The following is a 16,730-nucleotide window of genomic DNA, read 5'->3' on the forward strand; positions in this document are numbered from 1 at the left end:
GTACTTGTTGAGGAGATCGGACGACAAGCATTGAGCCAACAAAGTGACCTTCTAGGAAAGTCAGTGTCCAGTCTTTTGTTCTTACATCAATTATGTTAGCATTCATGTATTTTTAATAGGACTTCCTCTCTGTATTCCATACAGTTCAGTCATTATTGTTATCAGGTTAGCTCCTGCTCTTCCTTCTCTTCTCTGATCCGTCCTTCTTCCCCGTTCCTCTCCATCTCGAATCCCTACCTCGTCTCTCCTCTGCCATGTTTCTCACTAGTCTGTGTCTGACCTACTTTCTCAGATTGCTGCAGTGCTCTCCTCCTCTGTATCGTGAAAACACATACACACGCACTGTGGTTCTCAATCACCCTCCTACCTCTACCCCGATACCAGCTCCCCCGTCCCAGGGAAGCAGGATAGCACCAGCGGGACCGGCTCAGGAGTCTCCCTTATTGGCCGAGAACCAGAAACACTTCCAATGTAGAAATCAGGGCAGTGGGGAGAGTTTTGCCCTGAAGGGTTGTGCTCTTTGTATACCTTTGTGCTATCTATATGTTACCATATTTGTTACAATGACATTTGGACTGAGGGAATGAGCAGCACTGATGGTTTGTGACAAATCATGTGTCTTCAAAGTTGTTTGCATAGTGTAGGATGCTCTCAGCTACGCTACAAAGAGGCGGGGGGACAGACAGGTGGCAGGGTGACCAGACGATGTGAATGCATTCATAAAGAAGCACAAAGGAAAAAGTTCAAGGCATTTCAGGACAAAGGACAGAGTATGAAACATTTAAGAGAGAGAAAGAGAGAGAGAGTGAGAGAGAGAGAGAGAGAGCGCAAGAGGAACCGAATGCCAAAATAGTTTAATTTAAAACACTGGACTGAGTAGAGTATCAGCAAAGGTGGTTCGTTGTTTTGATGATCTTGATGCGATGCGACTGTGTCATGAGACAAAGAAAGGGACAGAAAGTATGACTGAAATGACAGTGAGAGGAAGAGAGAGAAGGCACAAAAAAATAAGCCATCAAGAGGTGGAAGGCTAATAGTGAATGACAGGCCTTGGACATTAAAAAAACAACTTCTGTCAAGCAGAAGGACAGATGGGAGTTCTGCGTGTGGGTTTTCCAAAGTCCAAAAAAAAAAAAAAAAATCACTTGATCTTAACGAAGGTTGAACCTTCGTGTAAAAGGAGTTCCAGAGAACAAATCTGACTCAAAGCTGCATTAGAAGAGATGCTGTGTTCAGGGTCATACACATCCATGTTGTGACTCAAAATTGTCACACACAAGGGGGTCACAAATGTAATATATTATAAGAGACTATCTAATAACTATCACATTTAATGTAATGTGATTTACAAATATATTGCCTTGCTACATCTGTCGCTACATGTAGTATAGATTTATTTGACTATTTGATCTAAAATGAATCAGTGTCTGTGGCTGAGGAGGAAACATAATAGCTGGGGAGCATGCTAAAGGTAAGGCTGGCTGAGCAGTTTTAGGAGTTAATAGTCGCGCTAAGCTAATCTCTCGCTGAAGTCACACGGTTGTCTGCATGGAGGGGGGTGACTCCAGGACGTTGGAACTCATTGTTAAGTCTTCTTGAGGTGTCCTGGGCCAAACTTAATGAAACATCGATGAAGGGAGGTGCCCACTTGAAAACCCCACTTGATATGCCGCATACTGCCTACTGCTGTTGGCTAGGCTAGTTAGTTGATGTCTTATTGTTCGTTGCTGGTTGGTAGCTGGTGGCTAGTCTGCTGTTTTTTTTTTTTTGTTGTTGTTTTTTTTTTGTTTTTTTTTTAGTTGGACAGGGCTTCCAAATGTGTCTTGCCCTGAATCTTGGCACAAGGGAGAAGTGTTGGTTGACATAGTCGCATATCCCATCACTTCTTACCTACTGCTATTGGCTAGGCTAGTTAGCTGGTGTATTGTCGTTGGTTGCTAGTTGGTAGGTGACTGCTTCTTTACTTAGACATGGCAGAATTAATAGAATCTCCAGCAATCTCACAATTCAACTCAATTTAAAATTGATTCCTGATTAAATAAAAACTAAGACACATTTTGGCTGCAGATCTGTGTGCAAAACCATTGACTCCCGTCCTTTGCCATTTAAAATCAATTTAAAAAAGTGATGAGGGACGATTACTGCAGAAAAGGCAGAGGAAGGTGTATGAGGCTAATGATTCTTATAAAGTTGTAGGTTTAAGTTCATTGGAAGCAACGTCTTTGTGTGTTCTTTGTGCACTGTTCTTTTCTCCATCCAACTAGAGATGCTCTGTCATATCTTTTCTAGTGGGCGCAGTACAAATACGGCAAGCACACCAGAGACCTGTGATGCTGCCGCAAATCCTCTCCTGACTCGCAACTTCGCCCCCCTTCGCTAAATTAAACTTTGCCTGTTTTCACTGGCGGGAAATCTTATACACACAGGAAATGGCACATCTGTATTCTAATCCAAGAACCTGAAACTGAAATACAAAACGAGTACTCAGGCGGCAGCAGAGGGCCGGTGTGCGCGGAGGAAGCTCGACTTCACTGTGACAGCTAAATGTATCCCAGTCTAGAGTGTTGTTACTGCTGGACGCAGCTGTAATCTATAGGCAATTAATTTGACCCTGATTAGTTAAAAGCCACAATCGAATGTTGCCACAGATAAAACAAACGTTCAGTTGTGGTTTCAGTAATTAAATCGAGCAGTATTTTAAGTTGACAGTGTACAGTGGATTACACTGCAGAGCCGAACGTCACATCAATACTGATCAATCCATCACAGAGGTCTGACTATTTACAATATACAGCAGCAAACACACAGCTGTCAAACAGGGGATTTCTGTCTGAGAGGAGGGACAGAGAAGAACTCCTGCTGCTAGAACATTAACTCAACTATTAATCAAACCTGTGGATGAGTGTGTACTGTATGTGTATACATCTGTTGGCATAAGTGCCTGGCACATGTGTGTGTGGACATGACTCACGACGTGAGAGAGACAAACAGCCTATGGGCACAGGAGGTGTGCGTGTGTGTGCACACTTGCTGATCACAGATAGTGAGTGGTAGCTGCAGGAGCACTGCATTGAAGTGATGGAGAGGGAGGAGCGCGGAGACGGAAAGAGAACGAGAGAAAGAGGTGGAGGAAGATGATAAAAGGAGGAGTAGCAATCTGTCACTTCACACTTATTTATCTCCTCGGGCACTTTGTCTCTGTTCTCTCAACCCATCGTTCTTCTTTCTGGAATGGGAAGGTGTGTGTGTGTGTGTGTTCCGGTTCAAACGGCCATGTTAATGCTCTGAATGTTATGCTGGGGCTGGGGTGCAATATGCTGAAATTCCTACAGTAAAGCTCCCATGTGTGACACCTGCAGCCCAATGACCTTCAAGGTCCGATAGAGTCCCCCTCTCTGTCTCTCGACTCTGAAATTAGATTTGGGAAGATCATCAACATAAATTTAAAAGAGCGGGGAGTCAGAGATGGAGACAGAAAGGGGGGGAGAAGCAAATGAAAAGGAGCCTTCGAGAAAGAAAAAGAGAACGAGGGAGGGGGCGCGAAAGGAAGTTGATGATCGACAGCGCTGATTGTGTTTCGATGGATGAATGAAGAAGGGAGAGTGGAGGAATGGAGGGGAAGGAGATGAAAAGATGAGCAGAGGAGAGAAGACAATGATGTGAATCGCACCAATCAAGAAGAGAGAGAGCAGGGCAATGGAGAGTGAGATTGCAATAAAGAGATAGAGAAGAAGAAAGGAGGAGGTGTTGGGAAAGCGCGGATGTAAGTGATATAACCGAGGGGAGATTGTCGGAGCTCATATTAGCCCTACAGGCGTTTTTGCATGCACGGCAGTGCGCTGCGCTCTTCCTTAACGGGACCCTAGTGGCGCTGTGTTTACTGCGGCACCATCCAGAAGAGCTTTATCATTACAGTATTACCACAGCCCTGCCTGGCTCTCAGTCACCATGACAACCACTGCGTTAGCCTCTGCTTTCAGGCACCAAGGACAAGACTAAGCCAAATACTGCTCCTACAGCTGGAGTAAAGGGCTGAATATAGAGGTGCAAGAGCCAAATCGAGATCGTCCTGTTATCATTCCGTCCGGCTCTTGATTGTTCAGTGAAAGATTGTAACTGGTCAGGTCAGGGGTGAGTGACCTTGACAGATATAAAAGGCACATGAAAGATTTTTTTTTCTCCCCATTAACAGGGCTTTTGTTCAGTGTACACTGACGACGGCGACGTCTAATCAGCATCAGTATGACGAGCGAGCAGAGTCTTCCTCTGAGGGCAAAGCAAATGGGCGACCACCGCTGCAGAGTCAGCAAAAGATAAGGAGATGCTGAAGGATGATCAGAAATCTGCGTGTGAATGAGGCATAAAAACGAAAATTCAAACGATGCGAGACCCAGAACGTTCTCCTGAAGGGCGAGCCGAGCAGTGGTTAAGACTGGAGTCGTGTGATTAATCTATTATCTCAGGAATGACTGAGGCCATCCTTCAGAGACTTCCGAAGTAACCACTCAGTGCGCAGCGTGAGTGTAACCTTGGGTGGGTTACAGGAATAGCCTTCGTTTGTGCCATCATTATCACGGGTGTCATCATCGCTGCAGAATAATGTTGAAATAGAAGGTGGTGCTGCTGCTCGCTTTGCAACGAAAAAAAACAAAACGGGGGGAGAGAAACCAAAAGAAAAGAAAACAAGTCTTGAACGAGACAAAAAGAACAGCTAAAATGTCAAAAGAGAGAGTTGCCTTCAGGGACATGCCGTGCGAAATGGACAAGCAATGAGAGTGTGGAGAGGCAGAGCAGGATGAGTGAGACAGAGAGACCAGTACAGAAAAATTCCTTTCTTTTTTGGGGTATGTTGTTTTTTTTCTCCATGATGAATTATAAATTAGTTCAGTGGCCTCTTATGAACAAAACATTAAGACCTCTCTGCATGAGTTTAAATTATAGTGGCATGGTCCAACACATGTGTCTAAGAATGTTAATCACACTTATCATTTTGTGTCAGCTCCATCTAAAACAGTTAATGCAGGCTGCACTTCATTAATTTTGGGTTTCCTGTGGAGAGATTAAAGACGACTCTCTTCCTTGTCGAAAGTAAGATGCGCTCATTACTCTTGCGTCTGCCACCAGACAGTAAGCTTAACTTACACTATGCCCAGGTAGGAAATGGTGAAGCAATAGAAAGTCATTTAGCAAACTGAAAATCAATCAACAAGACAGAAATTTATCATTTTAGAGTGGTTTCGATTTCAAGGTGCGCTGATCCAAGGTCACATGACTCTGGTGACAAGTGGCCGAAAACAATAGCAGCTGAGACGTCTAATTCTTGTGACGCTGTCCTCCTCCCTGCCTAATCCTCTGTCGCTTGAGTAAACAGCGTGGATGGGCGACGCTGGTGAAAGTCCGAGCCGGGGTTGGGCGGTTGGAGCAGACAGTCGCGAGCCCTTATTAGGGGTCGCCCAGCATCTAACACCACGGGACACTGCGGAAATTTGAAGGACGGGAGAGGTGAGGCGTGAAAAAAAGACGGGAGTGGTAGATGTAGGTGTGGGATGGGGAGGGGCGGGACGTAGTGGGACGGCTGCGTGATTGCATATGTGCAAAACACAAGGCTCGGGGCCAGTGTCCTCATATGCATGCACCTAAACACCTCAATGCAGGACCACACGGGGGAGGAGGAGGAGGAGGGATGTTGGAGCGCGGTAGTGAGATATAATTAGCTCCTGCTCAGGGTAATCCTTGCATATATTTTATTTTCTGACTGTTAGAAACACCGACTCTCTGAGGTCAATGCCCTTGGAAGTCATCCTGGTTAAATTTAAATTACAACACAGTCTACTGTTTCAGAGATTCCCTGAATGACTGAACTTGTTGACATGAAACGGTGAAACAGTAGAATTGGAGAGCACACGCACACACACACACACACGCACACACACACACACACTATTCTCTAGTCGACACGTCAGAGTGTCGTCTATGCAGCATTCAGGTCCCCACTCAAGTCCTGTGAAACAATTCTCAAGACAAACTAATTCTCCATGGAGGTGAGTCAACTGCACACATGCCTGTCCCATCTCACCTGCCCTCCATTTTCTGACTACTGCAGCACAGTACCTCTGTCCTCCACCTCTTTCTCTAACCGCCCTCTCTCCTGCCACGTTTGCACCGTTTGACACTTACTCTAAAGCGAGTCTGTTCTATTAGCTGTGATGACCGACTGTGCTGACGCCGCCTACTCTTTTTCAGAACTCCCTCTGTCCTTTCTCCCTCTGTGCTTCTGTCCATAATGAACCTCACTGCTCAACAAAGACACCTACAACTTTGCGAAACTGCTGATTAGTGAGAAAAATTCCTGTTCCAAACAAACCTCTACAGCACAATCTGACACATCTTCATCCAAGTCCGCTCTGGGATCAGACTTCTCTGCGTCGTGTTTCTATTTCTCTAGTCATTCGCTTGCACATGGGCTCTCTGCCTCCACTCTGCAGCCACTTGGACAGGAGGGACAATCACAAGGAAGCAGATGGTCACACAGGAATCGTCCCAGTAACACCCTCCGATGTCATTATCCAAGGGAACGAGCAGGGATCCAGTTTGACTGTTTAAGAGCCACGTGATGACATGTGGCCAACCATGCAGAGACACCCACAAAACCGGAGCGGCACAAGCAGACGGTTTAACGACGGCGCGGTGACCGTTGGCGGATCAGTTCTGATAAATGTGTGATTTATTGTGTGGAGCGGCTTAATCTTAGACATGTGCTTTGAATAATCCATTTGGTGTTTTACCATTTTCATGATGATTTATTATCAAATTTGAACATTTAACACATTATTAGGGAATGAGGAAAACTGGCATCACTAAATCTTATTAGTCAAATAACTGTTTAGCTGAATGACCAGAAAAATTATTTTAGTGTTTCTTGGCGTCACATGAAAGTAATGTTGCATCTGAAAATACTTAGAAATTATGTTTCTTTTTTAAAAATGCCTTCATATATTGTAAAAACTTTCAGAATTAACAAAGAACGTATTTTGATAAAAAATAATTAGTTTGTTATCAGTAAAAAAAATAAAATAAAATAAAAATTGCATGTAAAAAATGCAACAATTTGCTTTTTTTCTCTGTGGACTGTTAGATAGAAAAACATTTATTAGTTTAGGCCTAAAAAAGACCACAGGAGGTATATCTGCTGCTTCGTTTAAAAGGCTACTCCTGTTTGCTGGTCCCGGTCGCTGCCGCATGACATGCGTGTGTGTGTGTGTGTGTGTGTGTGTGTGTGTGTGAGAGTGATCTTCAGGGCGACGTGTGGAGGCATGTCAAATGATGTGATTCATCTGTGTGTCATAAGTGTGAGCGCTCAGCTGAATGGTTTATGGGCGGCCACACTTACAGAGTATGGGCCAATGTGCAAAGGTGAGAGTGCTGAGAATGATTTATGTCCAGCCAGCTGATTGCAGGGGTCAAATGAAAGATGCACATTGTAGTGGGAGTAGGTAAATATGTAAGGCCTCTCTTTAGTTACTGGATATTGTTTATGAATAATTGACAGCCCCGATGCTGTAAAGGGACTTCTGATTCAGCGCGCAATTAAAACAATTTTTCCCTCTCAGTTCTATGTGCACGCCGTGCACTTGTTTGTTTACATATACATGTGTTTGTGACCACTGCAACACAATGTGCTGCTCCCTCGTGTGACTTGACAAGACTTGGTCCCATTTAGAGAATTTAGAGCTACCACTGTAATCGGCTCTGGCACCGTGCGCGCTCTCAAGCCGCGCTGCTGCTCTGACTCGTTTCGGTTCCAGAGCACAGGAGCAAAAATTGCCAGGGTTTACGGCGAGGTCCGACTAATTGACTGTCTGTACAGGGCTGGCTGGCGCTGATTCAGCACTTAACTGACATGGCTACATGGGCAGAGGCTGAGGTGAGGGAGGAAAATGGGGGGAGCTGGTTTTGCAGAATAACTACATAAACACGCTCAGTGCTTCTGCCTGAGATGTAATGTATCGCGGTGAGTTTGAGATTTTGTGAGATCGCTCCCGTGTCTTGCCGAAAGTAGCAAAATCTCCATATAAGCTCCTAGAAACCACTGATTACGTCTTATTTGTTCTAATCTCTACAAAACCCAAGTGTTCAAAAAACAAGAAGGAAAAAAAAAAAGAAAACAATTCACAGTTTTACAGAGGGCTATGTGTCAGACCAGATCTTGGCTCAGAGCAGTTGCCAGGCAACCAGAGGAGACTCCGGATAGTCACTGGTCCTGCCTAAGACATCTAACATAACATACCCCACTGTAAGCCGATGAATCATTGTTTTTACACTTCAGTTTTCATAGGGGTCAAAGAAACACGATCTAATGTGTTACAGTGAGTTTCAAGAGGTGCTGGTAGGTGTAGTTTGTTACCGGGCAGAGCCAGGCTAGTTGTTTCCACTTGCTTCCGGTCTTTATGTTAAGCTAAGCTGGCTGCAGCACCATATTTACTGGAGAGACATCAGAGTGGTATCAGTTGTCTTGTCTAATTCTCATCAAGGCAGGGACTAAGTGTATTTACCAAAATCTTGAAGCATTTAACTTCCAGCTGCCAAGTATTCTGGCACCGCAAAGGCATCCCCGAATAAATAAAGCAGTCAGGTTGTGTGTGGCATTCAGGATGTAAAACACCCTACATAACTGAGGAAATATATTCATACAACATATTGTGTTACCCCACACTAAGCTAAACCAAACCCTGGTTTGTTCATCGGTTTATTTAAAGAGTTTCTTGCTTATTCAACACAACCATCCTGCCCTTGTCCTTGTTATGAGACATGGAGCATCTATCCAGTTAAGTATCGCCAACACACAGCGCTCAAGTTACAAGGCAGCAAACGGAGGGACAGGGATGTTCCGAGGATGCAAACACAATATGAGACGAACTGCAGTACAAAACCTTGTCAGGGAAAATTGAAACAGAGGGAGATATATTTACCATTGGCAGGCACGGGAGAGGCGAGTTGACTTATTGCCACGCCTCCTCCAGCAGCAAGCGCTCCAAGAAAACCGTTTACCTTAATTAACTCAGTAAGCACCTCGGAATATCTGTTTTTCTCTGTCAGGGCAGCTTGGGTGCCTTAGCTATTTTCAGACTAGTGTTGTGTTAAGTGTTGCTTGTGCGCCCAGTGGTCATACAGGTGCACAGACTCATCCATCTCGCATCAGTAATGGAGGAACAGATTTGCCACCGGAGAATGAAATTAAGGCCTCCTTTCTTTTTCCTATTTTGCTATTTTCAGATGCGGCCCACAGGGAGAGGAACAAGAATGGAAGTGGGAAATAGGGCTTTTAGCCGGGTCGGGGATTGAATGGAGACAACTTGGATGCGCGCATGACAGGCTCCACACAGTAACATTTTAAATCCACGCACTTAAAACCTTTCATGAGATCACAATAGAGCATATTAAAGTAACAAAAACGCATCCCAGTCTCATCACTGGCACAGAGGGAAGCTACTGCTTTGAGCTTCAAAAAAAAAAGGATGTTAGTAGGGTAGGAGGAGTGCTGTAATGTGATGGGTATACACAACACATAGCGGTGCAATAAAACAAGGTCAAGTCAGAAACTGGCTACAGTTGGCTGGGGCTTGCGCAGACAATAAACAGTCACCTTCACCACAGCTCCCATTAAAATCCAGCCAACGCTGGGAGGAACTGTGTGGCTCTGGGGCAAGAAAAAAATAATGGTGCTCTCACAAGACTTTGCTAAATTAGAAGTGACCTAGTATTGAACAAAGGCATGTGTCTGATACGGTTAATACCAAAAAAAAAAAAAAAAAAAAAAGTGCGGCACACTTTAATGAAGATTGTTGCCAAGGAACTCCACTATAAGAGACCTGTTCAAACCATATAAAAGACAAGAGCCTTTGTCTAGACTTATACAATCCTGTATTTCTGCTACTGAATAGGCCACTAGTACTTAAAATAACAAACAAAAAAATCATTTATTAGTCTTAATTATATTCTTCCCTCCATGGTGTACCTCCATGGTACAGTGTTTAAGAGGGTCTGAAGCAGCTGGGTACTGCTGAAGCTCTAGGACCTGCTCCTCTAGGAAGTTGATTATTTCCATCAGTCTTTCCGTTATTTACATGCTCCTCTGCTTTAGTCAGGGCAATGAACGCTCTCTGCTGCTCCTCTGAATGGACGTCCTGCATTCATTCATTCATTCATTCACAGGTGCTCAATAGACCAGGTGGAGAAAGAGATGTGACAAAACAAAACAAAACAAAACAAAAAAAAGAAAACAGTTCTGGTTAATTCTTCAGAAATGTACACAATGTTCAGGTCTCGGTGACCGTGATCCTGCAGCTTTACTGATCTGTTAACCTCACAAGTCAAATACTTCCCCTTCTCTCAAAGAATTTCACTTCTCAGTTCCGCTTTTACACTGGACTAAAATACTTCTTTCGGGGGTAACAAGGTGTTAGTGACATAAGTGAAATAGTTGACCACCAATTCTAGCTCTGTTTGATGGTCTGGATTTCCTGTGGTGTAATGGTCTGGTTCAGGTTTCCTCTGTTGCTCTTCTTATTCTGGGCTAATATTATGGCTTTCTCTATTTTAACAATTCTGAATCCACAGGTGTATAGAATGCTAAATGGACAGTTGAAACCCTAATTTTTCTCTTCTTCTGAACACATAAAACTTCTTCATGGACATATGTAAATAATAAAGCCTATCATTTTTTTTTCTTTGGTCTACAGCTGCAGATTTTCTACCCGGAGACAACCTGCTCTGAGGCTGTCCAGCGTGGTGGCAGGTCACATTTGTGTTTGTGACAGCACTGTGCACTCTTGATGCTGGACGCAGTGGAAAAAGAAGCGCAAACAATGAACCAAAAGACGTGACCTTCAGGGAGAGTTGGGCTCGGGATACAGTGCCGTTCCCCAGAAATAAATCAAGTACTGGCACACAGAGTCAGATTCGGAAGGGGCAAAGGGGCGTCCCATGCACGCTGAGCTACAAATGGTGCTGTCAGGGGTTTGCTGACAAAGACGACCGTGCCCTTCTGCCGCAAAACTGGAAGTAACCGAAACACAGCTAAATGTGTGAGACACATAAGCAAAGTAGATTTAAGTAGGAATCAGTAAGTTTGGGTATGAATTTAGTGACTAGTTAGTACTGACAATAATACAACATTAAAGGCTAATTAATATCAATCGAACCTCCAAAGTGACAAGTGGTCTTCAAATTCCATTACCTCTGCTGGGTAATAACAGAACACTAACAAAGCATTAACTGCAGTCCATCAATATTAACAAATCCTTGGGTATTCAATTAAGATCGCTGTCGTTTATGCAGATTTGAGTTTAAAAACTTTAAAGTGTATTAAAAACACATCAAACAAAGGGCGTAAATGGCCCCCGGAACAAAACCTGTCGAATAGCTCGATGACACCTTAGCTCTGCTGGGAGATCTATGCCGAGCAGGCGCGGATCAATAAAGAAATCACATGCAAATCATATTGTATAACGCCTCATCAAGGAGAGGCATATACGTCCATAAATACTGTCGATGGTTCAACAGTTGTACGACCGTTCAGGGGCGTCCGATGAGCCCAAGTGCTGTGCACTTTGAGAGGTGATAGGGAAAGAGAGAATGGCTTTAAAAACTGACAAAAAGAGAAGATAATCAATAAAATATCAATCAATAAGCAGGCAGGAGGGCCGGGCTAGGCAGATTGGATGGCTCAAGCCTTCACAGATGATCGAACGAGCTAAGACGAGGGTGCCCACCCCCATCACGCAACGTCTCTCTTTTCTGTGGATGTCACCTCCTCCCTATTTGTCTCAATAGCCGTCTTTTACCTTTCTGTCTTCCTCTTTCCCCCGTCCACGTCCCTCACAGGCTCCCCTTCAATCCCCTTCCCTCCGTTTCTCTCCACTATCTCACCCCTTCTCCATTTCTCCCTCCCACCCCCTCCACCTCTTTTCTCTTTCTCCAGAGCTCCCCACCCCCCCACCCCCCCTCCTCTCTCCCATGTCTACTGCAGCAGAAAAGCCAGCACAGGCACCAGCATGTGTGCGTTTGTACATGTCTGTGCTACTACGGTAAATCCACGAGCGAACCCCTCACGATGACGAGCGGCGAAGGGGAAATTAAGAAAAAGCCCTGCGTGCCCGTCGAACGCTCTGATCAACACACTGATTGCTGCCGAGTTACATCACAGCCATGCAAACAAACCCCCCTTTAAATCACTGGAGTAATGTCTCTCCTCCTGTCTCCCTTTATTTCCTCTCGTCTCCCTCTGTCTCTCGCTCTCTCTCATCTGCCTCATTGTATTTCCACATCAGCATCTCATTTTTTTCCCTGTTCCCTAGCATTTCTCAGCGACTCTGTCTTTCCTCTTCATATATCATCCTCAAGACCGAAAGGTTCTGCCACATTGGACAGAATATCTAAAAGAAAAAAAGCAAGCAAGGGTGGGAAAAAAAAATAGCGATCTGGGTCACATCGCTGTTTGACGTATGGTGCTGGCATATTAGACCTAAACAGCAAAATGGGGCTACATTTCCCCACAAATGGAGCCAGTGTCATGCAGCCACTGAAATGAATCCCACCTACCACCTGCTCTGTTCTCTCCATAACCCCACTAGTATCACAAACGACACTATGTGCTCACTTAACACTGTTTTGTTTCCGATTCATGATCTTGGCCAGTGAGCATGGTGTTTAACTGTACATTGCATAATATAGAGGAGCTAGATGGCAGCAGCTTGCATCCAGTGTAAGAGTAAAAATCGAATCTGCTTCGGCTGTAAGAATCCAAGACTGAATCTGTGCACGGGCACACTTGCAGCATCCAAATTTGTTTTGTTGAAAAGTCAAACACTGAAGCTAGCTCCCTCTCATGCAACACCTGCACAATCTGTAAATAGTACCCCAATGAGCTGGGGTTTTTTTTGTTTGTTTTTTTTTTATTATTTTTTTTTTGCATGAAGTGGGGGTAGAGGGGTGGGGGTAGTGAGAAATCAATCCAACTGGGATGAGAATGATGGTTAGAGAAGCACTTCCTGCCAGATCCCAAGTCCAGAGAGGCAGATCAGGTGGCCTAAACCAGACTATGTGTCCGTCACAGTCAAGCACTTTCCATTTACTCTGGAGGAAACTGAATCTGGTATGTGGGTCTTTACCTGGTGCCAGAACAAGTGTGAATGAGAACATAGAGGAAAGAGCTTTTGTGTGCCGGTATTATATTTGTTTGTGCTTGTACACACAGTATGTATTGCTGAGTGTGCATTCATTTTAAGATTTCAGATTTTGACTTTCTGCTGTTTGTAGGGAGATGGCACGAGTGTCCGGCCACTGCAGGTGTCTGCTGACTGTCTGGTTTTGCATTTGGACCTACAGGATTTGTGCACTGACAGTATGGAGGGGCTCTCGCACACTCTCATTAAAGAAAACAATGGTGCTAAGAAAAGCAAAGACCGGGTGGAGGAGGAGGAGGATCAAACCACAACACCAACAAAAATCAAAGCAGCTATGATCAAGCAGCTGGAAAAAGAACCAGAAAACCACTGTAACTGTTTTCATGTAGCACGGATCAAAAGCACAGCGAGGGATACTTGTTACTAGTACACCTGTATGATCAAATGCAATCAAACGGCAGCTTTTAGGAGGTGCACCATCACCACCACATGAAAACAATAAGGCTCAAGTTGTGCGTAACTGCAATAAAGCCCGTGCGTAAAAGGCATGTAGCATTCAACTGGAAGACGGAGCACTGACAAAAACCAACACGGCAGAGTGCAGCTATACCAAGGGCAAATATATAAGAAGACATGCACTTCAACGCGGACGATCGGGCGTCGTACAAGCCTCTCCTTCGATGGGATAAAATAAATATGACTACCATGAAATAGGGCGCATTGATGTGCATCGTAAATGGACAAGTATAACCTAATGAAGGCGTTTGGATGCAGGAGGCGCAGTGGATGCTGTGTTTGGACGCATGTATCATACCCGCTTAAGCAGGGGAGCAGGACGATAGGAGTTATGATCGCAATAAAAACGGTATTCAGTGTGAATCCAGCTCGTCTACAACCCCATATACATCATGTGTAAGACGTGTAAGCGATGGGTTTGACGCCCTTGGTTGTCACTTCAGCGAGTGCCCATCTACCAACACAGAAGACATACCATTCTCCGATTTTTCCTATGCTATCAGCATTAATTATTCAATATCAGTAGGTCTACAGCACATCTCGCCTCTTAATATGAGCTATACTGTGGGAGATAACACACCGGCAGTCGGTTGTGAGGGATTGTTTTTTTTCCCCCCATTCTGCAGTGATATCTAATGGCAACACAACGTTTAAAAGCAAAGTTTATAAAACTTATCATGACTCAAGCAGTGGTCTGAGACATCATGAGGCAGAATATACAACAGTACAGACATAAGTCGGTCCCTCCAGGAGAGACATGGGGAAACTTACCCGGGCATATTTGGAGGAATACGGGTCTTCGAACAGTGCCCAGATTCTGGGCTGCCAGGTTTTCCACCAGCCCGCTTTCCTCGCGTCCTCCTGCATGCACAGTCTTTTCAAGTCCCCATCCGCACCGCCCAGAGCTGGGTCGTCGTCCGGCGCGTCTGGTTCTGGAGTCTCGAAGCTGTCCAGCGCCTCTTCTGCATCCCGATGCTGCCGGTAATTCATCCAGCAACACGCCTCCACGTCCGTCTCATCGATGCCCCAGAACGCCAGCTCCTCTTCGAACAGGGGACCGCACACATCGTTGGGACAGTGCAACTTCCCGGTGCGGTAATAGTTGAGGATGAAGGAAAACACTGACGGGTGGCGGTCGAAGAAGAACTCGTCTAATTTGGGGTCGTAGTCGAAGTTGCTGAACGCGTCCGGCTCGGTGAGCCACGACAAGCGGGTACCGGGCAACGTTTTTAGGGTGCTCCGGTATGTCTCATGCCGCACCCCCCCGCAGTTTATCACGATTTTCTCGCTTTCCGACGGACAAGTCATGTCTGCGCTGTAACATGCTTTGTTGGACGACTTGTTCCCACCCTTGCGCCCTTTGAAAGAGGATACACACACCGAACTGAGCATAGAGGACCGGGGGGGAGGGAGAGGATGAGAGAAACCGAAGGGAGGAGGAGGGAGGAGTCTGAGGAGTCTGCGGGGAGAGAAAAAAAAAGGGTAGAAATTTTAGCAGAAGGGAGAAATAGATGTGGATTATCAACATTGCAATACAAATTAAGAGTCGAACGCCACGGCGGTGCCAGATGTATGTGCAATTATTCACTTGATAATCGGATGATGGAAGGGCACAGGACGACCTTGTGCAGGTGCAGAGGGTGACAAGGGGAAGCGGGAAGAGGATGCGTGGCAAAGTTGTTTTTAACACAGCACCGTGGAGCAAAAAAACATGTCAGCGCATCACATGAAAACAGGTGGCTGCGAACACATTCATGAGTCAGCATCCTCACGGGCTCATTGTTGACACCAGCACAGATGAGGAGATTTGAGATCCCAGTCTTATCTGCCACAATTCGAGTCCCAGGCCTGCTACCATCACTCTAATCCCTCTGTGGTATGCTTTCGTTTAACCACCTCTGAATTCAAGTCAGTGCTCATTCAAACCCTCTCTCTAATTAGGCCACTTACCACGCACCCTCACTGCACCTACAGAAAAAAAAAACGCTTTAATGTTTGCCCTGGCACCCGTGAGCGCGTGAGAAGTGAAAGAAACACGGGGGAAAGAGAAGAAAACTGGGGATCCAGCCTCTCTGACGTGGTGGTGCAGCACTGTGTTTGTGTGTGTGTTAATTGCCTCCCGAGAGTGCGGTGTCCGTACTAATGTTAGATCTCCTCAATCAGCCTATGTGCCTGCTACACACACTGCTGCAGCCCCCTCCGACCGCACTGAGATTCATGCGATGCACAATTATGTCAGTGCTCTCTCTGCCACTTCTCCCATGTACAGTGCATGTATGTGTGTGCGTGTGAAGGCATGCAGAGAAGGGAAGGGGGGGCAAAGACGGGAGGAAGGTAGAGGGCGAGAGTGAGGAAGGTTGAGGGGGAGGATCGGCCCGTAAATCTGATTTTTAATGGAATGATCGAAAAGGACAGAACAATCAGGAACAACGAGGCAAACAAAGACAACAGGGACGGGGACAAAAGAGGGAGAAAAGGGACAGAAAGTGGACACTGACTGGGGTCAGATACAGTGAACAGCTAGTGTAATATTGTCTCTGCTCTAGTAATGGAAGAAGGGGGTAGAAGAGAGTGTGCAGGGGGGAGGAGGAAGAGCACCGAAAGGGAGAGTGCACTATAAAAGTGAATGAATTCTGCTGCAGTAAAAAGCCTGAGTTATTTGCTCTCTCCCTCTCTCCTCTCGGTGAGGTCTGATTGTTCACCCGTGGGCTGCGTTCATCATCCAGAGGGGCTCACGGCGCCTCAGAAAAGACACACGTTCACAGCTTTAAAAAAAGCCTATACATGGCACTGTATCTATGTTGTTAACCTTTTTCTCTATTCAAAGAAATGCACCACTCTCCTCCTCCCTCCTCTGCTGTGAGCTCTCACTGGCCCTCCCCCTCTCCCTCCTACTACCCTCTCCCTCACTTTCTCTTCCTCTCTCGCTCTCATATTCCGCATAAAGGAATCACATTTCATTGAAGGAGGGGGAATCAACTCTTCATCTCTTCTTTCTCTCACAACAGTCATACTCCGCTCTGGTGTCCC

At 45.5% G+C, this 16,730-nt stretch overlaps 1 pseudogene; it reads right to left on the reverse strand.

Moving 5' to 3' along the window:
- LOC125022296 overlaps positions 1-16,730 on the reverse strand; it is a 47,772-nt pseudogene that overhangs the window by 23,556 nt on the left and 7,486 nt on the right.

This window comes from Mugil cephalus, chromosome 16 (assembly GCF_022458985.1).
Source record: "Mugil cephalus isolate CIBA_MC_2020 chromosome 16, CIBA_Mcephalus_1.1, whole genome shotgun sequence".
In the NCBI taxonomy this organism is placed as follows: domain Eukaryota; kingdom Metazoa; phylum Chordata; class Actinopteri; order Mugiliformes; family Mugilidae; genus Mugil; species Mugil cephalus.